This window comes from Triticum urartu, chromosome 1 (genome assembly GCF_003073215.2).
Source record: "Triticum urartu cultivar G1812 chromosome 1, Tu2.1, whole genome shotgun sequence".
In the NCBI taxonomy this organism is placed as follows: domain Eukaryota; kingdom Viridiplantae; phylum Streptophyta; class Magnoliopsida; order Poales; family Poaceae; genus Triticum; species Triticum urartu.
Genome location: NC_053022.1, coordinates 306,307,294 through 306,333,923, shown reverse-complemented (window position 1 = coordinate 306,333,923; position 26,630 = coordinate 306,307,294).

Here is a 26,630-nt window from a genome sequence, read left to right as displayed (position 1 = left end):
TTGGTGCTTTCATTGAGAGTTCCACTATGCCGTCGCCAGAAGGAAGGATGTCTCATCTCGTCTTTAAAGACGGTACTACTGTTGGGGGAGCTTTGGCTGTCGGCCAAACTCTCCAGCTAGGCGGTTTCGTCATGACCGCCTGTTCGGCCGCCGCGCCGACGATGACTTCTTGGGTCATCAAAAACAGCCTCCACGTCAAATCGGCACTCGCCGAACAGATGGATCCAATGGAGCTCGCTTCTCTAAACGAGCTCTTGGATCGCATCGCCGCCCTGGGAGTCGCTGCGGACTATGATCGGATTGGGCTTAAACCCGATCAAAGGGAGATTAACTCTCCGCCGGTAACCGATCATATTGTAGTGGTGGAGGAACAATGCGGCGACCTTTCCTCCATTTTGAGGACCAACTATGTCCGGATTCCTGAGCTCTCCGAGCCGGATACCCGTTCGCGGGAGGAAAGCATCCAATCCCTAAACTTAGAGTCAGGCAGCGGGCCAGGATTATCGGGCAACACCCCGGAACCAGAATTTCCAAAATTGGAAACTCCTCGGCCCCTGGATCCCAGATCGGGTAAGGGTTCGGATTCAATTCCACCCACCCACCCAAACATAAGCAATCTTTCCCACATCAGGCAAGAGCCCCAGGAAACAGTACATCACTATTGGGCCAGATTCCTCCTTGCGATGAACAAGGTTAAGGACTGCCACGAGGAAGACGCAATCTTATTTTTCTGCAATAATTGCACGGACAAGGGAATCCTTAACGCCATAAATCGCCGTGAGATATCACGCTTCGCTGACTTGGCGTCCATAGTACGAAAGTACTGTGCGATGGAAAGTGCCTGGAAAATTGAAACAAACTTTTGGGATAATCCGGCCCTAAATACGAACCCAGTCCAAAATAAAAGGGTGCACTATCAAAAGACACCCGGGTCAACTACCAAAAAGCAAAAACCCTCTATAGGGCATGGAACCGTACTGGAGGGATGGCTCAATGGACCCTGTAAAATTGACAGTACAGAGGGCGCCATACCAACACATAGCCTTAGAGCATGTTGGATACTCCGACAGGTAGCCAAAAGTGGCGAGGATATCCTAATTCCAGAAACCACAGAGAACCATCCCAGAAATACCAGTACGGTATTAACAGTCTTCGAGACCTTCGCATCAAATAATAGGCGAAAGCGAACACTCCGCAGCCTTGCCGAAATCTACCACCACTACTAGGGAAAAGCCTAGCAGCAGCGAGGGTTTTGGGCCTCTCAGTAGTGCGGGTGCCGGCGCTACTAATAAGGCGCTACAGCTAACGTATAGCAGTAGCGCCTGTTGTCCCACGCTACTGCTATACATGAATAGTTGTAGCGCTCTTTGGGAAAGGGCGCTACTGATATTATCTGCAGCGCTGTTTGCTGGGATGCGCTACTGGTAAGGAGGCGCTACTACTAAATTTCCCCCCTCGCTACTACTAGTTTATTTATTAGTTTTTTCCTGCATATTTGTTTTGTATTTGTTTTGTATTTGAATAGGCTTTATACAATAATCTTTAGCATATCATACACATACAAATGTAATCATAGCATATACATACAATTAGTCTCATCAAATCATGTCATCATCATAATCATCATCCAACACAAAGTGGTCTCTCGTCATCATCTCGAAAATAGCGATACAAGTCTCGATTACTTGCAAATACATCGTCATCCATCTAAACAATGATATACACGAGAAGAGCTATCACTTTGAGAACATGAGTTCGTATCCCTCTCTCGCATTAGCATGAACCTAAACTAACTACTTCATGTCGCTCGGAAACCGGAAACCGGTACACCTGGGCGGCCCGACACTTCGGCCACTTGTCGTATATATACTCCTGGCATAGCACTTCCTCACTATCTATGATCTATGCACCTGCATCATCACATGAGTCGATGATATGCAACATATATAGTTGAGCACCAGAAAGAGACAGACTTGGCAAAAATAGAAACAACATATCATAAGCATAAATAACAAAGTTCATCGTACCCCAAAATGCCCTAACTAGAGTGATTTTCGCTAGTCGAGGAGGAGGACGGTTTAATTACATCACAAATAAAGTTTCACCATGCATAACTCAAAGTTTTGTCATACAGAAAGTATGGACTAAACAGACACATTGTCGTATATCGACAATCACTCCAACATGTCGTTCCATCCATCCAAGTCAGGAAGATAGTCCCCGAGCCTAGTGAAAGGCTTCAGGTCGAGACGCTGAGAGGCTATCCATGTTCGGACGTCTTCCCGCGACATTTGTCCTTCTCTATAGAACATCCCTGTTTTTCCGACGACCTCCTTCATGATGATTTGGGCAAGTTCGCGCTGGATGTTATAGAACTCAGCTCAAAGTCGATGATCCTCGATATCTCCTATGTCCTTTGCCCATTGCAGAATATGGGCATTGCCGGAAGAAGGTGCCATGCGAAGGTTGTGGTGATCCCGTCTGTACTCCAGCATGTGGCGTAGGACATAGAATCCAAAATTAAGAGAATCATTCGGTTGCTGGATGCAGCAGAAGTCAGTCTTATGGCCGAAGGCGACCCTGCCGCCCCTTATCTTCTTGTCCCTGACCTCTCCACCCATTGATTGGTAGTAATACATAGCACTGTCGAGAACATCCTTGATGTGGGTGTAATCCTTTTTGTGAATGTTCTTCGACGAGTCCAAGTAAAGAGCGTGGGAGAATCGGGGGTAGAGGATGATGAGGACGGTGCGCCCGCCGCTGCGCAAAATAAGTCCTCAAATTAATTAGCTTCCACCGTGCAAATGAATGATTGAAATCGAAGGACGAAGGATAGCAGCGCGGATGACATACACGGGATGATACTACTAAAAGCGAATGAGGTGTTGCTTAATGGATTGCTTGCTCAAAATGCTTAGTGATATGCTCCAAAAGCCCTCAACCACTTTCTCATATCAACATCTGTCCCAAACCAAAAGTCAAACTCGGCCCCACCGATTCTATCTATCCGGTGCCACCGAGTTCATTTTACATAGCCACTGCCAGAAACCCTAGTCACTTCGGTCTCACTAATAGGGATCTCGGTCTCACCGAGATGGGATTGCAAACACTCGGTTGCCCTTCTAATGTTTTGGTCTAACCGAGATGAGCGATCGGTCCCACCAAGTTCGCAATGCAAACTCTCTATTTACCTTTCGTAAAATTTTGGACTTACCGAAATGAGCAATTCGGTCCCACTGAGTTTGCCTCACCAACTCTCTGTTTGCCTATTACAGAAATCGGTCCTACCGAGTTTGTGTGATCGGTCTCACCGAGGTGACGTTATGCCCTAACCCTAATGAAATCGATCCCACCGAGTTGACATGTTGGTCACATCAAAAGTCCTAACGTTCACATTTTAAACTAAATCGGTCCAACCGAGTTTCATGATTCGGTCCCACCAAGTTTAGTAAATTGTGTGTAACGGTTAGATTTTGTGTGGAGGCTATATATACCCCTCCACCCACTCTTCAATCGTGGAGAGAGCCATTAGAACGTGCCTACACTTCTAGCATACATTTTCTGAGAGAGAACCACCTACTCATGTGTTGAGACCAAGATATTCCATTCCAACCACAAGAATCTTGATCTCTAGCCTTCCCCAAGTTGCTTTCCACTCAAATCATCTTTCCACAAAATCCAAATCTGTGAGAGAGAGTTGAGTGTTGGGGAGACTATCATTTCTAGCACAAGAGCAAGGAGTTCATCATCAGCACACCATCTATTACCTTTTGGAGAGTGGTGTCTCCTAGATTGGTTAGGTGTCACTTGGGAACCTCCAACAAGATTGTGGAGTTGAACCAAGGAGTTTGTATGGGCAAGGAGATCGCCTACTTCGTGAAGATCTACCCTAGTGAGGCAAGTCCTTCGTGGGCGATGGACATGGTGGGATAGACAAGGTTGCTTCTTCGTGGACCGTTCGTGGGTGGAGCCCTCCATGGACTCGCGCAGCCATTACCCTTCGTGGGTTGAAGTCTCCATCAACGTGGATGTACGATAGCACCACCTATCAGAACCACGCCAAGAATCTCCGTGTCTACATTGTGTTTGCTCCCTCCAAATTCCTCCCTTTACCTTCATATGCAAATGTTTTACATTCTGTTGCTATACTCTTAGACTTGTATGTGTAGGTTGATTGCTTGACTTGTTCTAAGTTGCTAAATTCTGCCAAGACTTAAAATTGGGAAAATGATAGACTTTTATTTGGTCAAGTAGTCTAATCACCCCCCTCTAGACATACTTTTGATCCTACAGATATGCAAAAGAAAAATGATGTGGACAATGATATTGTGAAATTAAAATTATTTCCTTTCTCTTTGCGTGATCGTGTGAAAATTTGGTTTTCATCTTTGCCCCGAAATAGTATTTATTCTTGGGATAAGTGTAAAGATGCTTTTATTAATAAGTATTTTCCTCCCGCGAAAATTATTTCCCCTGGGAACTAAATTATGAATTTCAAGCAACTTGAGCATGAACATGTTGCGCAATCCTAGGAAAGAATTAAATTAATGCTAAGAAATTGTCCTGCTCATGGTTTAAATCTATGGATGATTATACAAAAAATATATGTGAGACTGAATTTTGTTTCTAGAAATCTTTTAGATTCCGTCACGGGTGATACATTTATGGAAATTACTTTGGGTGAAGCAACTAAATTGCTTGATTATTCACAATGGCATACTGAAAAAGCACCTACTAGTAAAAAAGGTTAATTATGTTGAAGAAATTAGTACTTTGAGTGAAAAAGTTGATGCACTTATGAAATTGGTTGCTAGTAAAAATGCTCCTAATGATCTTAATGATGTGCCTTTGTTTACTTTGATTGAGAAAAATAATGATCCCGTAGATGTGAATTTTATCTCATGAAACAATTTTAATAACAGTGCTTATATGGGTAATTTTAATCCTAGGCCATTTCCTGGAAATTCCTCTAATAATTATGGCAATTCCTATGGTAATTCTTATAATAATAATAATAATAATAATAATAATAATAATAATATGATGCCCTATGATCTTGAGAGTAATATTAAAGAATTTATCAATGCTCAAAAAGTTTTCAACACTATGATAGAAGAAAAGTTGAATAAGATTGATGATATGTCTAGGAGCATTGATAGAATTACTCATGATGTAGAAAATCTCAAGATTAAAATTTTCCACCAAAGGTTGATGTTAATGAATCAATTAAAGCTTTATATGTTTCCATGGATGAAAGTAAGAAAGGAACCGCTATGCTAATATCTAAAAGAGAACTTTTAGAAAAAGCGTTTACACCCGATTGCTTTCATAGTAATGATGAAGATGTTAAGACGATTAGTGTTTCTTCTATTGATTCCTTGTTTAGTAATATTAAAATTGATGATAAGGGGTCTGAAGAAGAATCAACTTTAGCTAGAAGGCGTACCCATAGTTCGGAGGGTGAAAATCTTGTTGAAAAAATTGATAAAAGTGGGTTTGGAGAGGTAAAAACTTCTACTAGTGACGTACCCACTCTTTTGGATTACAAAGACTTTAATTATGATAGTTGTTCTTTGATTGAATGCATTTGTTTGTTGCAATCCATGCTAAATTCACCCAATGCTTATGAACAAAATAAAGCTTTTACTACACATATTGTAGAAGCAATGATGAAAGCTTTAGAGGAAAAGCTAGAATTAGAAATTTCAATTCCAAGAAAATTATATGATGAATGGGAACCCGCCATTAAAGTCAAGATAAAAAATTATGAGTACGATGTTTTATGTGATCTGGGTGCTACTATTTCCACAATTCCAAAATCTCTATGTGATGTGCTAGGTTTTACCAAGTTGGAAGAATGTTCTCTTAATTTGCACTTGGCGGATTCTACAATTAAAAAACCTTTGGAAAGAATAAATGATGTTCTTCTTCTTGCAAATAGGAATTATGTGCCCATAGATTTTATTGTGCTTGCTATTGATTACAATCCATCTTGTCCCACAATACTTGGTAGACCATTTTTATGAACTGTAGGTGCCGTGATTGATATGAAAGAAGGGAACAATTAATTTTAGTTTCTGTTGAGAAAGGGTATGGAACACTTCCCTAGAACTAGAATTAATCCATCATATGAGTCAATCAAGAGGGAAACCAATGGAGCAAAAACTAAAGATGACAATACTTGAATCTATGCATTATGCCTAGCTAGGGGCATAAAACAATAGCGCCTGTTGGGAGGCAACCCAACGAATAAAATATTTTTCACTTTTTATCTCTGTTCTTATGTGTTTGCACAATTATGCTTCTGTTATGATTGTGTTTCAAATGTTTTAATTAGTTTTTGTGCCAAGTAATGCCTTTAGGATGGTTTGGGTGATAGTTGATTTGATCCTGTTGGAAAACAGAAACTTTTACGTGTAGTAGCAGAATTTTTAAAAATCAATGAAGCTACGAAAAATTCTGATTTTTTTACACTATATTGATATACAAATTGCCTACGTTGTAATAGTGTTTCAGAAATTTTGGAGTTACATAAGTATGCTTTAAGTACAGATTGCTACGGATTGTTCTGTTTTTTGATAGATTCTGTTTTCGTTGCATTGTGTGCTTATTTTGATGAATCTATGGATTGTATTGGCGGTATAAGCCATGGTAAAGTTAGAATACAGTAGGTATAATGGAATGTGTATGATGAAAAATTTGAAATGAGCTCCTACGATGCCCCTGGCAACGCGGCACCCGCGGCTGCTTGCCCCGCCGCCGGTGTGCTCTTCCGCGACCCCCAAGCCATCCGCCCCCCCCTGGCCTCCCTGTCCTCCGCTGACACCTCCTCCCCTGTGCCCTCCTCGTCACCGCCGGCGCTCCGGTGGGCCGATTTGGCGGAGTCGGACGACATGGATGCTGGCCGCGCGGTGGTTTGCCGGGATCCCCCGCCTCGGGCTGTCGGGTCTCGGCTGGTGCCCTTGCCCCTGCCACGTTCTGGTCACCCTGGTGCCCCCGCCCGCGCGCCTCTCTCCTCTGTCCCCTCGCCGCTGACGCCCCGAAAAGCCGCCACCTTGGCTCACCGGACCGCTCGCTGCCGCCGCGTCTCGGCGTGGGGTGTCGCGGGGCAGTCCGACTAGGGGCTGGCTGGCACGTCTTGGCGTGTCGCGGCGAATGCCCCCCTAGCCACCGCGCCTCGGGCATCTCACCGCCAGGCTGTGTTCCCGCCAGCTATTTATCCGGTCCTCCGTGGCACATCTCCGTTCCGCACATTCATTGCTTCCTTTGGGACCTCCGCGCTGCGCTTGTCCCCCTCTCGCGCTCCCATTTGGGCTTGGCCCGCTCCCCCGGTGGCACCGGCGTCGGCCGTGACAGGGACGGCGGCGGCAGAGGAAACCCTCGCCCCGACCTCCCTGCCTCGTTGGCTGGGCCGTTCTGCCCTGGGCTGGAGGCTTCCTGGGCCGATCCCGGTTCGGGCATCCACCTCGATCTTGGGCCTCCCTCCGGGATCCTGTGATGGGCCGGACCAGCTCGGTCGCCAGGCCATTTGGCTCCCTGCTGGCCTGCCTCATCCCCCATCCTCGCTCTCCCCTCCCCCGACAGAAACCCTACAGCGCGCTCCGCCCCGCTCCCCGCCGCTGCCTCTCTCCCCATCCCGCCCCGCTCCCTCCCCGCCGGCTCCCATGCCACCCTCGTGGGGGGACGATGCCCCCGGCCTAAGCGGCGGGCCGAAGACCACCGTGCTGCTCCCCGCCTGTCGGTGTCAAAACCGGCGGATTTCGGGAGGGGGTCCCGAACTGTGCGTCTAGGCCAGATGGTAACAGGAGGCAAGGGACACGAAGTTTTACCCAGGTTCGGGCCCTCTCGATGGAGGTAAAACCCTACATCCTGCTTGATTAATATTGATGATATGGGTAGTACAAGAGTAGATCTACCACGAGATCGGAGAGGCTAAACCCTAGAAGCTAGCCTATGGTATGATTGTTGTTGTGTATCTTCTCCTACGGACTAAAACCCTTGGTTTATATAGACACCGGAGAGGGTTAGGGTTACACAAAGTCGGTTACAATGGTAGGAGATCTGCATATCCGTATCGCCAAGCTTGCCTTTCATGCCAAGGAAAGTCCCTTCCGGACACGGGACGAAGTCTTCAATCTTGTATCTTCATAGTCCAGGAGTCCGGCCGAAGGTATAGTCCGGCCATCCGGACACCCCCTAATCCAGGACTCCCTCACCGCCCCTCCCCCGATGCTTCCCGCCATAGGGAAGAGCTCCACCGCCAGCTTTCTTCTCGGGATTCTCGGTGTTCCCCTCCCCGCTTCGACCGCCGCTCGGCCCCACGCACCGACCACCGCTCCCCGCCGCGCCATTCTCCGGCCAGGGCTGATCGCCGGGACCGCTCCCGGTCCTACTCGCCCACGCCCGCGCCGGAGTGGAGGTCCCAGTGCCGCCGCTCCCCATCCCCTCCCCGGTGCCGGGACGGTGGCCGCTCCCGCTCCCCGATCCTCGACCGTCCCCCTACCGCCTCCTCCGAGGCCCGCCGGTACCAGCCTCCCTGCTCCGCCCCTAGCTTTCCCCCGGGCGCCGCCGGGGCCGGCTGCGGCAAGGCCGGTCCTAAGCGGGAGAAGAAGCGGGGGCTCGGCCATGGCAATGTGTAACACCCTCGATGCGGCTATATCTACCACGTGTCGAAGCACGACTTTGAGGCATAACCGCATTGAAAGCAATGTCGCAAGTGAGGTAATCTTCACACAACCCATGTAATACATAAGGGAAAAAGATACATAGTTGGCTTACAATCGCCACTTCACACAATACATGAATAAAGCATTACATCAACCAGATACAATCAAGGTCCGACTACGGAACCAAAATGAAAGAAGACTACCCCAAATGCTACACAGATCCCCGATCGACCCCAACTGAGCTCCACTACTGATCAACTAGAAACGAAACAACACAAAGGACAAGATCTTCATAGAGCTCCACCTTGAACTTGGTTGCGTCATCTGCACGGTTCAACGGCACATGCAAGCTGGTTTTGGAAGTATTTGTGAGTCACGGGGACTCAGCAATCTCACACCCTCGCGATCAAGACTATTTAAGCTTAAGGGTAAGGTAAAGGTATGAGGTGGAGCTGCAGCAAGCGACTAGCATATATGGTGGCTAACCTATTCGCAAATGAGAGCGAGAAGAGAAGGCAAAGCACGGTCGAGAAACAATGATCAAGAAGTGATCCTAGAACAACCTACATCAAACATAACTCCAACACCGTGTTCACTTCCCGGACTCCGCCAAGAAGAGACCATCACGGTTACACATGCGGTTGATGTATTTTAATTAAGATCAACTTCAGGTTTTCTACAACCGGACATTAACAAATTCCCATCCGCCCATAACCGCGGGCACGGCTTTCGAAAGATCAAATCCTTGCAGGGGTGTCCCAACTAAGCCCATCACAAGCTCTCACGGTCAACAAAGGATATTCCTTCTCCCAAGACAATCCGATCAGGCTCGGCATCCAGGTTACAAGACATCCTCGACAATTGTAAAACAAGTTTAGCAACACCGCCCGAATGTGCCGACAAATCCCGATAGGAGCTGCACATATCTCGTTCTTAGGGCACACTCAGGTGAGACATCCTACGAGTAAAACCAACCCTCAAGTTGCCCCGAGGTGGTCCCGCAGTCTACTCGGTCGGACCAACACTCAGAGGAGCACTGGCCCCGGGGGGGTTAAAATAAAGATGACCCTTGGGCAGGCCTAGCCAAGGGAAAGAAAAGGCTAGGTGGCGAATGGTAAAACCAATGTTGGGCATTGCTGGAGAAGTTTTATTCAAGGCGAACTGTCAAGGGGTTCCCATTATAACCCAACCATGTAAGGAACACTAAATCCGGGAACATAACACTGATATGACGGAAACTAGGGCAGCAAGAGTGGAACAAAACACCAGGCATAAGGCCGAGCCTTCCACCCTTTACCAAGTATATAGATGCATTAATTAGATAAGAGATATTGTGATATCCCAACAATTAAACATGTTCCAACAAGGAACAACATCTCCAAGTTCCAACAAGGAACAAACGTCAATCTTCACCTGCAACTAACAACGCTATAAGAGGGGTTGTGCAAAGTGGTAACATAGCCAAACAACGGTTTGCTAGGACAAGGTGGGTTAGAGGCTTGGTTTAACAACATGGGAGGCATGAAAAGCAAGTGGTAGGTATCGCAGCATAGGCATAGCAAAAGAGCGAGCAACTAGCAAGCAAAGATAGAAGTGATTTCGAGGGTATGGTCATCTTGCCTCAAATCCCGCAAGGAAGAAGAACGAGTCCATGAGGAAGACAAACGGACGTAGACGAACGGGTCCTCACAAGCGCGACGTTATCGGAACCAACCCGAAGAAGCAACACCAGAAAGAAGCACACAACATGGTGAACAACCATCACATAATCATGGCATGATGCACATTCAAGTATGATGCATGTCTGGTTTAATGAAGCATGGCATGGCAAAGTGCATAAGCAACCCTACAAATTAACTGGAGCACAATATGCAACTCCATTGCATATTGACGAAACACCACGTGACTTATTTAGTTCGATCTTGTTTATTTACCCAACAATATTAAATGTTGTTAAACATGGCAAGAGGGTGAAGCAAATGAAAACTACCTATCTAGGCAAGTTTAAATGAGGCCGGAAACAACGACCAACAATTCCGGTAAATCCCCATATACATATATTAGGTTTGGTACTGTTCTGCCCTAAACCATATTTTATAATTGTCAAACATGCAAAGTAGGGCTACCATGTTAAACTATGCATTTTTCTACCCCATTTACATATAAAGATTATTTAAAACCGAGCTACGGTTATTTAGTTATGAATTAAATCATTTTAGCAAGTTATTTAAGAAAATTTAAACAAACAACATTTTAAAAATTTTAAACATGCATGAAAGTTGAATATTATTAAACTAGACAAAATTCTAGGCATATTACATATATAAGTTGTTTTAAACCGATGCACGGTTGTGGAGATATTAAATGCATGAAGTGCAAGGAGCTTTCTGTAAAACTGGACGGCTCTGGATAAATAGATAAATCGCACAATGGAAAAAAACATCAACGGGCCGAAATCTGCTGGCCCAACCAGAGAGAAAATAATCAACAGGAGGGGCGCTGGAGGGGCATCTCACCCATGGCCTGGTTCAGTGGACAAGTTGGCAGGCCGCGAGCTGGGCCGAGGCGAGGCCCACCTAGCGCACGCCAGGGAGCGGTACGGCGCTGCCCACCTCGTTCGACAGAGAAACAGAGAGCGGAAGGATCAGAGAAAGGGCGAAGCAGGGGAGTCGGCAGGCGACGCAGGCGACCTCCGGCGAGGGACTTGGGTGGCGGGGAGGAGTCCTGCTGGCTCCGGCGAGCTGCAGGTCGGCGGCGGCGTGACGGACGGCAGGGGAGCATGGTCCAGCGCGAGGAAGCACACGGAGGCGACCATGGACAGGCAGAGGCGCACGGGGAAGAAGACTGACGAGGTCCCATACGGGCGGCTTCACGGATCCATCGGGAACGAACGGGTGACGGCGCGCACGGCTGGACGACGGCAGGGCTCCGGTGAAGAATTGAAGCAGGGAGGTCGCGGAGGTGAGGATCCACGGCGGCTGCGAGCTTGCCGGCGGGGACGAGCGCAACTCTTCGGGGCTTTCCTACGAGACGAGACAGAGCTGAGAGAGGGATTTGAGAGAGAGAGAGAGAGAGAGAGAAGTAGGAGAGGAAGGGAAGAGACGACACCGGGAAGGAGAGGGGCGGCGCTTATCTGATTATCGCCGGCGGGGACGGCTGACCCCATGGACGGGCTTGAGAAGAAGTAGGGAAGGCGGGGCGCGATGGAGAGAAGGTGGAGGAAGGAGAGAACATGAGCGGAGCTCATCTGCTGGTGCTGCTACTCACGGCGGATCGGTGCGGCCGGCGAGCTCCGGCTTGAGGACGCGGCTTGGACGAAGCAGCGGCAAGCTACATGGGCGTCGGCTCCCGGAAGGGCGACGGAGTTCGTCGTCGGACGGCAAGGCGAGGAGGGGGCCAGGGACAAGGCATGGCTCGGGCAGGGAATGATGGGGGCACGAGGAGATCGAGGGGAGTTTCTGGTTGGGGGATTTGGATCGAGGGGGAGATCCCGAGGGAAAAGCGAGAGAGTGGCGGCGGCGCTAGGTAGGATCCCTAGAAATTAGGGATTTGTCTCGGTTTAGACTAGTATAAATAGTGGGTAGGTTAGGCTAGGGGCTAATCCGTCCCTCTGATCATAATCAGACGGTCGGGGAAAAATAGGCTAGGGAGCCCAAATAGTAAAACGGTGATATTTTGTAGACGTTTGGGGATGATCCAGATCCAACAGTGACGACAGTCCGGGTTGGGCTCGGGACAACTTTCAGACGCGTGCGAGGGGCCGATGCACTGATGCAAAAGGGGGGGATCAGGAGAGGTTGGTTGGAACTTGTGGGCTGTGCAGAAGGGCTCGAGCTGAGAGAAGAGAGAGAGGCCCGGCGACTGTTTTCGGAGACCGAAAATGTTCGACGTTTGACCGGTTATACTGCCGCTATAGTTATCCGTTGGGGCATCAAACGATTTCCGAATGCGATGAAACTTGACATGCGGTCTATCTACACTATAATAAGAGCACACGTCAACTCTCATCCCATTCCGAGAACATTTTCCAGCCACTTATAAAATAATATTTCGGACGTGCCGCGGGAGCGTGCAAGTGTGTTTCGGCTCAGAACGGACCACGGAAAGAAGGGGGGACCCGGACGGATGCAAGTTTTAAAAACATGATGATGCAATGCACATGATGAAATGATGAAATGCAACACGCAAGCAAATGACATGGCAACGACAGCGAATAACTGGAAGAAACCTGGCACATCGGTCTCGGGGCGTCACAACACTCCACCACTACGAGAGGATCTCGTCCCGAGATCTAGAATGGCACCGGAGGGAAAACGGAAGAGAAAGAGAAGAGGTAAAACTAAGTTGCTTCTTTGAAAAACGAGTGAGACCAAAGAACCTTGAAAAGGTTGAGCAAAATGAATGAAATAAAGCAATGGAGAAGAACAAAGTTGAAAACACTTCGTTAGTAAGGAGGAACAAGGAAGAACAACTTCAAACAGCACTCCGGTTGGAAAGATATGCAAGGCTTGATAAAATGAAAGAACTTGAGCAGCGGGCACACACTCCGGTTAAATGGATAAACATGAAAAGAACAAGGTCTTAGACAAAACGAGATGACGGTTGAAAAGAATAACATCGCAATGCCTCCGGAACGAAAGAATACAAGATAGATAATTGAAATAGGAGAATTGAGAAGAAAATGCCAACTTCTGCCCCCAAAAGAGCTTGAGAAGGCATCCTTAGAAGATGGGTCGAACGGAGTTGTTGGAAAAACAACAACGAAAAGGATAAACTTGATATGGTCTTATGGAATGCATCTCAAATTATGAGGTGACCACCTGCCACTCACGGGAAAAAAGAATTGGATTGATAAGAAAAGGGGACGAGAAACTTATTTCACCGGGAGGATAAATGAAGGACTTGGATCATTTATAAGCACCATAAAAGTAACAATCCTTAGGGAAAGCTTTAGGTGAAATATAACCCAAGATAACTCCAAAGAAGAGATTGATGGTTTTAAAATATCTCATCCTTGACAACACGTGAATCATGAAACATGAACTCAAATTATCAAGAATGGCATAGCACCACCTCAAATGATACGGTAGAAAGAATTGCACTTCGGAATGCAAGATGAAGAATGCTTGAACTCCTCTGAAAAGAATGTTGATGAACACTTCGAGATGGAAATAAATTCTTTATGAACCATCATGTAAAACATCCATGAAGAACTCCGGTAATAAAAGGATGATTAAACGAAAGGAAAACGAAGTTGAAAACCCAAGGTGAAGCCTTGCGATGATTTAAATGGAGCTTCATGACGATATAATTGAGAGAGCTTGGAACTCCGGGAAAAGAAAAGATGAATAATTGAGATCAGGAATTTGATGAGCCTCCGGAATAGGGAATTGAGTTTACTAGATGAAACAAGAATAAAAATTACATTATGATTATCCTTCACCAATTAAATTGATGACAAGCAACGAAATTGGCAGACTACTTATTCTCGTAGCAAGGATTAAGAGAGATATAACATAAACTTGGGAAGGTCTTCAACGAACCACCGGTAGGATTGGAACATCGAATAAATTGATACGATAACAAAGGAAGAGAAATCTTGAATGAACCACCGTAAGAATTTGAAATGAACAAAGAAAAGATAAAGAAACACCGGGTAAAATTTTCAAATGAACGAAGATGCTTGAGAGAAAATTAGATACAACTGAAACAAAGAGATCAGGCGCTGATTAAAGAATATTGAATGATGCACCGGTGAGATTTGGGGAACGAGAGCTGAAAGCCGAGAATGAACAAGTCTTCTGAAATGATGGGTTCTGGATAATCGAACTAAAAATACCCTTGAATATCTCCTGATGGGTGAAAAGGATTCTCACAATCGAAAATAATTATGAGAGAATGGCAACAAGCTAGCACCATGAATCTTGAAGAGAATGGAGCAAGATTAAAGAGAAACTCTTCTTAGGTCTTCAAATATCTGAGAATGACGATGAGAAACACCACCAAATTATTTAGACACTCCGGAAGAATCAAAAGCGAAGAGGTTGAGCCAACGATGAAAAGAATTTGAAAGATCTTGGAGAAAAACATAAGACTGATGATAATTCCTTCTTACGTCAAACTTCGAAAAGAATTTAGGATAGCTCCGGGAAAATTAGAAGAGTCAGGTAAGATCCTCGGAAAATACCTGTGGGTTAGGGCCCACTCAAAAGAAACACCGTAGAATGATTTAAAAGAGAGAATGCACTGGTTGAGTTAAATGACTTGAATGAGGGAACATCCTCGAAATAGCTTGAACGGATTAAGAGTAGAAGCACGAATCTTCTGAGATATCTTCATCACTTCGGAACAAAAGAATAGCGAGAGGTGAATGATTAAGAGGTGCACCGGCATGAGAAAAACATTTGCAACGAGGAAAAATGATATGATCAACAAAGCTTGACTTGGTTCCATCGGAGAAGAAAAAGAACGAATAATGATGAACTAGAAGCTCCATTAGAATCTTCATGAGAAACACTGGGTAAGAACATTGAAAGGAAAGAAAGAAGAGACTTCACATCAATAAAATGACACTTGAGTGAGATATATGAGTCCTCGCAGAAAAACAAAGGGAGGGAGGGCGGGAAAAAACAATGGCAACTAGGAGACGGATGAAACAAACACCGTTGAGAAGAACTGATACTAGATCTTGCGGATGTTGAAATGATCGGATCCAGTTGAAGAGAAACACACTAGTGAAAAGGATTGGCATGACAATCTCGATTATCAAGAAGGATTGGTATTCACATAGAAATATGAGAACACCACTTAGGAAAAGTATGGAGTCAACTCTTGACATTGAAGCAACTCGAATACCATAACTCAAAACAAAACAAAGGATTGGCTTGCGGAATAAGCCGGAACAAACATATGATAGAGATTTAGTCCGAAGTTTTTGTGGTGGGGCCTACACAGGCTCAATCGTACAACACCATCATGTACAAGGCAGTGCACATGACATACGAAGCGTCCCCGAGTCGGCATAGCCAAGGACTCTTTAAGACACAACGAGACCACTGTAAAACCAACCGTGGATAGGCGGACCACTAGACGTCGAACCCCAATTTCATATCATATATCCGTCGGAAAGATATCCTAAGAGCTACTTGAATTCCCACTTATAAACTCCCGAAATTTTCCCGGTTATGCAATCAGGTGTTGGGGATACAGGGGAAGCATAATATCTCACCCAAACTAGCAAATACTACATCCAGCTGTATCCATCCTTCAACACATAACCAAGAAACCTTCGGAAATCGTTTACCTCAACCTTCGAAAAGCATCCGTTATACGAGTTATGGCAATACTCCCGAACTCCCGCCCCAGTACTGGGTGGCGTCGAGGTTATCTCACCAACAACTGCATAAAAGAGATTTTCAATGTCGGCGAAACTAAACTCAGGTATTCCAGAACTGCAACGATAAAATTGTGACGACAACACCTCGGAGCTCAACTCCCTAGGACACTGCCACAACCCCTAAATGTCAGGAGGCACCAAGAACAATGTTCTCGTCACAAAACCATCGGAACGATTCCAAGATACCCGCATGATCCTAATTTTTTTTAGTGAAATTTGAGAAGAGAAGAGTCAAAACTCTACGTCAGGAGGCCTCACCAGAGCGATGAAGGGACTGGGAAGTAAAAAGAATTCCTAACTCTCTGATATATAATTCCTAAATGACATAAAACATTTTTCTAGACTCAACAACGCCAACGATTCGATCAAGTAGGGGGCTCCTAAGGTCGGGGAAGGCTCTGATTACCAACTTGTGACGCCCTCGATGCGGCTATATCTCCCACGTGGCGAAGCACGACTTAGAGGCATAACCGCATTTAAAGCAATGTGGCAAGTGAGGTAATCTTCACACAACCCATGTAATACATAAGGGAAAAAGATACATTGTTGGCTTACAATCGCCACTTCACACAATACATGAATAAAGCATTACATCAACCAGACACAATCAAGGTCCGACTACGAAACCAAAATGAAAGAAGACTACCCTAAATGCTACACAGATCCCCGATCGACCCCAACTGGGCACCACTACTGATCAACTAGAAACAAAACAACACAAAGGACAAGATCTTCATCGAGCTCCTCCTTGAGCTTGGTTGCGTCATCTACACGGTTCAACGGCACCTGCAAGCTGGTTTTGGAAGTATTTGTGAGTCACGGGGACTCAGCAATCTCACACCCTCGCGATCAAGACTATTTAAGCTTAAGGGTAAGGTAAAGGTATGAGGTGGAGCTGCAGCAAGCGACTAGCATATATCGTGGCTAACATATTCGCAAATGAGAGCGAGAAGAGAAGGCAAAGCATGGTCGAGAAACTATGATCAAGAAGTGATCCAAGAACAACCTACGTCAAACATAACTCCAACACTGTGTTCACTTCCCGGACTCCACCAAGAAGAGACCATCATAGTTACACACGCAGTTGATGTATTTTAATTAAGATCAACTTCAGGTTTTCTACAATCGGACATTAACAAATCCCCATCTGCCCATGACCGCGGGCACGACTTTCGAAAGTTCAAATCCCAGCAGGGGTGTCCCAACTTAGCCCATCACAAGCTCTCATGGTCAACGAAGGATATTCCTGCTCCCAAGACAATCCGATCAGGCTCGGCATCCAGGTTACAAGACATCCTCGACAATGGTAAAACAAGTCCAGCAACACCGCCCGAATGTGCCAACAAATCCCGATAGGAGCTGCACATATCTTGTTCTCAGGGCACACTCAGATGAGAGATCCTACGAGTAAAACCAACCATCAGGTTGCCCCGAGGTGGCCCCGCAGTCTACTCGGTCGGAACCAACACTCAGAGGAGCACTGGCCCGGGGGGGGGGTTAAAATAAAGATGACCCTTGGGCAGGCCTACCCAAGGGAAACAAAAGGCTAGGTGGCGAATGGTAAAACCAATGTTGGGCATTGCTGGAGGAGTATTATTCAAGGCGAACTGTCAAGGGGTTCCCATTATAACCCAACCACGTAAGGAACGCAAAATCCGGGAACATAACACCGATATGACGGAAACTAGGGCGGCAAGAGTGGAACAAAACACCAGGCATAAGGCCGAGCCTTCCACCCTTTACCAAGTATATAGATGCATTAATGAGATAAGAGATATTGTGATATCCCAACAATTGAACATGTTCCAACAAGGAACAACATCTCCAAGTTCCAACAAGGAACAAACGTCAATCTTCACCTGCAACTAACAACGCTATAAGAGGGGCCAAGCAAAGCGGTAACATAGCCAAACAACGGTTTGCTAGGACAAGGTGGGTTAGAGGCTTGGTTCAACAACATGGGAGGCATGAAAAGCAAGTGGTAGGTATCGCAGCATAGGCATAGCAAAAGAGCGAGCAACTAGCAAGCAAAGATAGAAGTGATTTCGAGGGTATGGTCATCTTGCCTGAAATCCTGCAAGGAAGAAAAACGAGTCCATGAGGAAGACTGAGGGACGTAGACGAACGGGTCCTCACAAACGCGACATTATCGGAACCAACCCGAAGAAGCAACACCGGAAAGAAGCACACAACATGGTGGACAACCATCAAATAATCATGGCATGATGCACAATCAAGTATGATGCATGTCCGGTTTAATGAAGCATGGCATGGCAAAGTGCACAAGCAACCCTACAAATTAAGTGGAGCACAATATGCAACTCCGTTGCATATTTACGAAACACCATGTGACTTATTTAGTTCGATCTTGTTTAGTTACCCAACAATATTAAATGTTGTTAAACATGGCAAGAGGGTGAAGCAAATGAAAACTACCTATCTAGGCAAGTTTAAATGAGGCCGGAAACAACGAACAACAATTCCGGTAAATCCCCATATGCATATATTAGGTTTGGTACTGTTCTGCCCAAAACCATATTTTATAGTTGTTAAACATGCAAAGTAGGGCTACCATGTTAAACTATGCATTTTTCTACCCCATTTACATATAAAGATTATTTAAAACCGAGCTACGGTTATTTAGTTATGAATTAAATCATTTTAGCAAGTTATTTAAGCAAATTTAAACAAACTTCATTTTAAACATCCATGAAAGCTGAATATTATTAAACTAGACAAAATTCTAGGCATATTACATATATAAGTTGTTTTAAACCGATGCACGGTTGTGGGGATATTAAATGCATGAAGTGCAAGGGGCTTTCTGTAAAACTGGACGGCTCTGGATAAATAGATAAATCGCACAAAGGAAAAAACACATCAACGGGCCGAAATCTGCTGGCCCAACCGAAGAGAAAAAACCAACAGGAGGGGCGCTGGAGGGGCAGCTCACCCATGGCCCGGTTCAGTGGACAAGCTGGCAGGCCGCGAGCTAGGCCGAGGCGAGGCCCATCTAGCGCACGCGAAGGAGCGGTACGGCGCTGCCCACCTCGTTCGATAGTGAAATAGAGAGCCGCATGATCAGAGAAAGGGAGAAGCAGGGGAGTCGTCGGGCGATGCAGGCGACCTCCGACGAGGGACTTGGGTGGCGGGGAGGAGTCCTGCTGGCTCCGGCGAGCTGCAGGTCGTCGGTGGCACGACGGACGGCAGGGGAGCGAGGTCCAGCGCGAGGAAGCACACGGTGGCGACCACGGACGGGCGGTGGCGCACGGGGCAGAAGACTGACGAGGTCCCGTACGGGCGGCTTCGCGGATCCATTGGGAACGAACGGGTGACGGCGCGCACGGCTGGACGACGGCAGAGCTCCGGTGAAAAGATGAAGCAGCGAGGTCGTGGAGGTGAGGATCCATGGCGGCTGCGAGCTTGCCGGCGGGGACGAGCGCAACTCCTCGGGGCTTACCTGTGAGACGAGACAGAGTCGAGAGAGGGATTTGAGAGTGAGAGAGAGAGAGAGAGAAAAGTAGGAGAGGAAGGGAAGATACGACACCGGGAAGGAGAGGGGCGGCGCTTATCTGATTATCGCCGGCGCGGACGGCTGACGCCATGGACGGGCTTGAGAAGAAGCAGGGAAGGCGGGGCGCGATGGAGAGAAGGTGGAGGAAGGAGAGAACATGAGCGGAGCTCATCTGCTGGTGCTGCTGCTCACGGCAGATCGGTGCGGCTGGCGAGCTCCGGCTTGAGGACGCGGCTTGGACGAAGCAGCGGCAAGCTCCATGGGCGTCGGCTCCTGGAAGGGCGACGGCGTTCGTCGTCGGACGGTGAGGCGACGACGGGGCCAGGGACGAGGCATGGCTCGGGCAGGGAATGATGGGGGCGCGAGGAGATCGAGGGGAGTTTCTGGTTGGGGGATTTGGATCGAGGGGGAGATCCCGAGGGAAAAGCGAGAGAGTGGCGGCGGCGCTAGGTAGGATCCCTAGAAATTAGGGATTTGTCTCGGTTTAGACTAGTATAAATAGCGGGTAGGTTAGGCTAGGGGCTAATCCGTCCCTTCGATCGTAATCGGACAGTCAGGAAAAAATAGGCTAGCAATAGTAAAATAGTGATATTTTGTAGACGTTTGGGGATGATCCGGATCCAACGGTGACGACAGTTTGGGTCGGGCTCGGGACATCTTTCGGACGCGTGCGAGGGGCCGATGCACTGATGCAAAAGGGGGGATCGGGAGGGGTTGGTTGGAACTTGTGGGCTGTGAAGAAGGGCTCGAGCTGAGAGAAGAGAGAGAGAGGCCCGACGACTGTTTTCGGAGACCGAAAACGTCCGACGTTTGACCGGTTATACTGCCGCTATAGTTATCCGTTGGGGCATCAAACGATCTCTGAATGCGATGAAACTTGACAGGAGGTCTATCTACACTATAATAAGACCACACGTCAACTCTCATCCCATTCCGAGAACATTTTCCGGCCACTTATAAAATAATATTTCCGACGTGCCGCGGGCGCGTGCAAGTGTGTCTGGGCTCAGAACGGACCACAGAAAGAAGGGGGACCCGGACGGATGCAAGTTTTAAAAACATGATGATGCAATGCACATGATGACATGATGAAATGCAACACGCAAGAAAATGACATGGCAACAACAGCGAATAACTGGAAGAAACCTGGCACATCGGTCTCGGGGCGTCACACAATGGCCAGGTAGCGGCCCCGGCTCCGTCTCGCGTCTCGGCCGCATCCACCTCGACTGCCCTCTGCTTGGATGACCCCGCCGCCAACCCCGTCAAGTGCTTCAATTGCGGCCTTCCGGGAAACTCCCAGATGGCCTGCACGAGTCCCCAGTGCTGCTTCAAGTGCTTAGATCCGGACCACCCCGCGGCTCTCTGTCTCGACCGCCCGGTCTCAGAGGAGCTGATGATGTATGGGCATGGGATTGAGGGCCTCGGCTTCTTCCACATCGAGGTCCCGGACCTCCCGCCGCCCACCCCCTCGCTCCTAGCTATTGTTTCTGTGAAGTATCGGGTGGCCTCTCCGGAGATGATTGACGCTGAGATCAATCATCTCTACCACTGCTCCTGGGACTGGCAGGTCACCTTGCTGTCTGGGAACCAGTTCTTTGTGGTGTTCCCCAACGTGGTCAGTCATGGCTACGGCACACGCAGTGGCGACATCACCCTCACACTCAACAAGCTCGTGGTGGACATCTCCGTGCCGGTCCGGGACCCCCTTGCTGTGGCCATCCTGGACACGGCATGGATCCTCATCGGCGGCCTCCTCGACATTGCACGCTCTGAGAAGGTCATTAGGGACATGACCCGCATCCTTGGCAAGGTGGTCGTGGTGGACGAGCTCTCTCTCCATAAGGAGGAGGAGGTGCGGGTCAAGGTTAAGTCCCTGGACTCATCCAAGCTCCGTGCCATGATCCGGGGGTTCTTCAACCACTAGGGCTTTGACCTCCGAATCTCTCCTGAGCCGCCCAACCACATCGGCCGCCCCCGCATCCGCGACAACAGCCTCTTGGGCGGCCCTGACGGTGGGGGCCAGGGGGGCGTCGCAACAACCACGGCCCCCGCCACGGTCACCACGCCGGCTCCGAGGACAACGACGAGGAGTACGAGGACAGTCCCCAGCACGAGCCACCTCCCTCCTCCGCTCGGGGTGGCGGGGGGGCTGACCTCTCGCTTCAGGCCGATGACTGTGATAGGTCGGACTTGAGCCTCCAGGTCTTCCCCACCTCGTCTCCTCGCTCCCCGGATGCCCCCACCTCCAACGCCACTCCCCTCTACGCCTGGCTCGCCATCCTGTGCTGTTTTGGCTCTCCTGGAGGAGGGGTTGACCTGTCCCCCCTCCCTCATCTCCCCGCACCGATCTGGTCCGGTCGGACCGGCTGGCCGCGGACCCTCCTCCCGGGGCGTCCGACCTTCTGGCTCCAGTCCTGCCCTTGCCGTCGTCCCCTGCTCTCGGCATGGCGGAGGGGTGCATCCGAGACTTGCCCCTCACTCGCCCTCGCACCGACCCGGCCCCAGCCTCCCCTGAGGTGGCCACCCCCGACGCGACCCTGACCCCGACTCACCTGGTCGCTGTCATCGTCAGGCCCGCCTCTCCGCCGTCTCCACCTCCGAGCTCCCTCTGCCTCGCCATCAGTGGGGCGTCGACCGTGGTGACCACCCCGGCTGCCGCTCCCCCACCTCCGCCCCGGACCGCGGCCTACTCCAGGAGGGGTTCCACCCCCTCCTCTCGACGTGGCCGGTCCGCCTCCTCCCCGATGACTGCCTCCTGCCGGAGTGCTCGGATTGACGCGGCGCGTCCCGAGGGCACCCCTGCTCTGCTCATCCACGAGCGGGCTGAGCTCCGGGCTGTGGCCCAGAACCTGGAGCCAGGTACTCCTGCAGTTCCCCCTCCTGTTACTTTCTGCTCGTTCTGTGCTCTTGAGTCGGTCCCGCTTGGCCACCTAGTGAAGGTCGTGACCAATTCTGCGATCATCTTCAGGGGGGAGGTGGCTCCGCCTTAGTCCAGATCTAGGCCATTAGAGCTCGTGATATTCTTGATGGTAGACTAGTAGAGGCTCATGCGACTCTCTCCACCACTGTCACAGCGCCGTCGACGGTGGAGGTCACTCCGGCGCCCCCCCCCCCCGACGGCCGAGTGGCTTGCTCCCGTTGGCTGATGCCGACCTTCGTGGACGTACTCGTTCCCGGACCACTGCTCTTCGCGCTCAAAGCGCTTCCCGTGTCTTGGGGTCAACCAGCCCCCCGATGGACGCCTGATGCACACCCTCTTCTGGAACATCTGCGGCTTTGGCCATGATGGCCGCCGCCGCCAAATCGTTGAGTACATGCGTGAGGAGCACATTGACATTGTCGCCATCCAAGAAACCATGCGCATGGAATTCTCCCTCTCTGAACTCGACCGGCTTAGCACCCACCTCTTTGTGTGGCACTGGCTCCCTCCTAGTGGGAGCGCGGGCCACTCCGGTGGCATCCTGTTAGGTGTCAAGGATGCCACCTTCGAGATTGGGGGTATGGACCGGGGCCAGTTCTTTGTTAGTATGGAACTCTTCGAGAGGGCCCTCAACTTCAAGTGGGAGGTTATTATCGTCTACGGCCCCGCGGACCATAGTAGGTCTGCCGCCTTCCTCGAGGAACTCCACCGGAAGGTTTCGGCCGCTACTCTTCCGGTGGTGGTCGGGGGCATTTTAACCTCCTCAGATTCGCGGAGGACAAGAGAAACTCGCTCATCAACTTTGGCCGCATGCAAATGTTCAACGACTGCATTGCTGACCTTGGTCTCTGCAAGATAGATAGGGTCAGCGCCAAGTTTACCTGGACCAACCGCCAGGCCTCTCCGACCAGTCCGTTCTGGACCGGGTCCTAGTCTCCCTGGAATGGGACCTCCGATGCTCCCTCGCCTCCCTCCGTGCAATCACTAGGATTGGCTCCGACCACGTCCCCTCCTACTCTCCTCCACCGACGAGCGCCCTCCGATTCCTCCGCGATTCTGGTCTGAGACCTTCTGGCTGTCCTAGACTGGATTCGTGGCGGTTGTTGGCTCTCGTTGGGTCGAGGCGCGCGCTCACCCTCACCCTCGCCCCCCCCCCCTCGGCCATTGATTCCTAGCAATTCTGTGCCAAGTGGGGTTGGCAATTTATGAAGGGGTGGGGTGCCAACCTGGGGCGTGATCTTCCTGAACGCAAGAAATCCTTGTTGTCCGCCATCCAGGCCCTGGACCTGCGCGCAGACGCAGTTGGCCTCTCACCTGAGGAGTGGCTCTCTAGGTACGACTTGGAAGACCAGCTCTCGGTCATTTACACCGACGAGGAGGCCTACTGGCGCCTGCACAGGGCCCAGAAATGGGTCCTAAAAGGAGATGCGAACACGGCCTACTTCCAGGCCATAGCGAATGGTCGGCGTCGTCGCAATACCATCCCCCTCCTTTGGGATGGGGATTCTCTGCTGTAGTCCCCCAGCGACATTAGGGATCATGTCGACGGCTTTTATCAACCCTTTTCTCTGCCCCCCCTTGGGGAGGCTTATCTTTGGCCTTCGACTGCTGGCTCGACATGGAGAATGCGGCCCTCACGGCTCCCTTCTCCGAGGGCGAGGTCTGGGATGCCATCCGCGGCATGAATCCTTCCTCGGCCCCTGGCCCTGATGGCCTCCCGGTGAAATTCTCCCAGACTTTCTGGAACGTGATCAAACCGGAGATCATGGCCATTTTCGACGAGTTCTATGTTGGAGCCATCAATCTCGGGCGCCTCAACTATGGCATCATCTTTGATCACGAAAGTTTCGGGCACCTCGATATTCGTCAGTTCCGTCCTATCACAGTCATCAACGTGATTTTTTGGATTCTGGCCAAAGGGTACACCAATAGGGTGACCCTCCACGCCGACCAGATTACCCACCCCAACCAGTCCACCTTCATTAAAGGGCGGTATATCCTGGATGGGGTGCTAGTTCTCCATGAAGTCCTCCATGAGGTGCGGTCTAAACACCTCAAGGGGGTTTTCTTGAAGATTGATTTCCATAAGGCCTACGACACGGTTAGTTGGCCCTTCCTTCAGGAAGTTTTGCTCCAAAAGGGCTTTGACGACCATTGGATCTCGAGAGTGATGCAGATGGTCTCTTGCGGCCGCACCACCGTGAACATCAATGGGGAGATCGGCCCTTACTTCCCCAACTTCTGTGGGGTAAGGCAAGGCGATCATTTCTCCCCATTCCTGTTCAATATGGCTGTAGACACGCTTGCCGCCATCTTGGATAAGGATAAAGCTGCTGGCCATATCCATGGGATCACTCCCCACCTGGCTGGCAGCTTCGGGATCTCCCTTCTCCAGTATGCCGATGACACCATCATTATGGTCGAAGGCTCAGAGTCGGATATCTCCAATCTCAAGTTCCTCCTCCTCTGCTTCCAACAAATGTCCGGCCTTAAGATTAACTTCGAAAAGAGTAATGTGATGGTGTTGGGCTACTCTCTGGTCGAGTCCCTTGCCATTGCCAACTGTCTTAACTGCCGCATCGGTTCCTTCCCCATGACCTACTTGGGGACGCCCATAAGCGACTCTCGGCTCACCGTCACGGACTTGCACCCGACCGTGACCAAGCTTCAGATGCGTATCGAGCCTTGGCAGGGTAGATGGTTGTCCAAGGCTGCTCGGACCATTCTCATTAATTCATCCCTCTCCAGTCTCCTCTTGTTCCTCATGAGCTTCTACAACCTGCACGAGACTCTGCACTATGAGATCGCCAAAATCCAGTCTCGCTTTTATTGGCCAGGCGACAATAATAAGCTGAAATACCATATGGTTAGCTGGCCTGACATCTGCAAGCCTCGGGAACAGGGAGGCCTCGGGATCATGTGCTCCAAGCGCATGAATATCGCCCTCCTATCCCGCTGGCTTTGGCGCATCTCGCAAGGCCAAGGCAGCCTCTGGCTTGACATCATCCGGAACAAGTATCTGCGTGGCCAGCCACTTGCCTTCTGTTAGTGATCTGGTGGCTCGCAGTTCTGGCAGTCGGTCGTCCAACTTCTCCCGGTCCTCCGCATCGGGACTTCCATCTCGGTGGTGCCCGGCTCGGCAACATTGTTATGGTTTGACAGATGGGCTGGAGACTCCCCCTTTGCCGCACGCTTTCCCGATCTCTTCTCAATCGCAGTTGAACCCCTGATCTCAGTTGAGAGGGCCCTTATTGATCTAGGGCGCCTTGCTTTCCGGAGGCCTTTTGTCTCTCCGGAATCCGCTGCTTGGCTTGAGTTACTGGACTGTGTAGCACTTCACGAGCCGTTGGTGGACGATGGCCCAGACCTGGTGAGTTGGCGGCTCGAACCTTCGGGCCAATTCTCCACCAAATCCCTTACCAGGCCAACTCACCTTCCGTCGCCACTCCCCCTGTCAACGGTGTGGTCCGTCCACCTACCCCTGAAAATTCAGATCTTCATGTGGCAGTGGATTCGCGGGCGAATCCCGTCGGGCGTTGAGGTGCGGAAGCGCAATGGCCCGGGCTCCGGCATTTGCCCGCTCTGCAACTTCCGCGAAGACTCGAATCACATCTTCTTCTCCTGCGTGACCACTCAATTCGTTTGGAGCTGCTTCCGTGATGTGGTGGGTGGATCTTGGTGTCACACCAACTTCCCCGACCTACACGACGAGCTCCAGTCCTCCCCTTTGACTTCTCGCCACATTAGGTGGCTTGAGATTGGAGTCATCGCTTGGACCATCTGGACGATCCGGAATAAGCTTGTGATCCAGCGTGCTCCTCTTCGACGGGCTACTGACGCTATCTTCAAAGTGTGTGGTTTCTTCCAGCTCTGGCGGCCTCTTAGCCGCCCCCAGGACCGCGACGCCATTTCTGCCTTCATCGCCGACCTCCGCTCGATGGCCGTCCGCCTGTCTCCGCTGCCCCCGCCTCCATCGCAAGAACCCGACTAGTTGCTCCTTGGCTCTCCGGGTCTTTCCCTTTTGTGCTTTGGGCTTGTTGAGCTGTGCCCTCAGCAAAACCTCCGTACTTGTTTGTGTGACTTGGGTGTGTGCGTTTGAACTAGTATTTGTATGTGTGCTCTGTGGCGGTT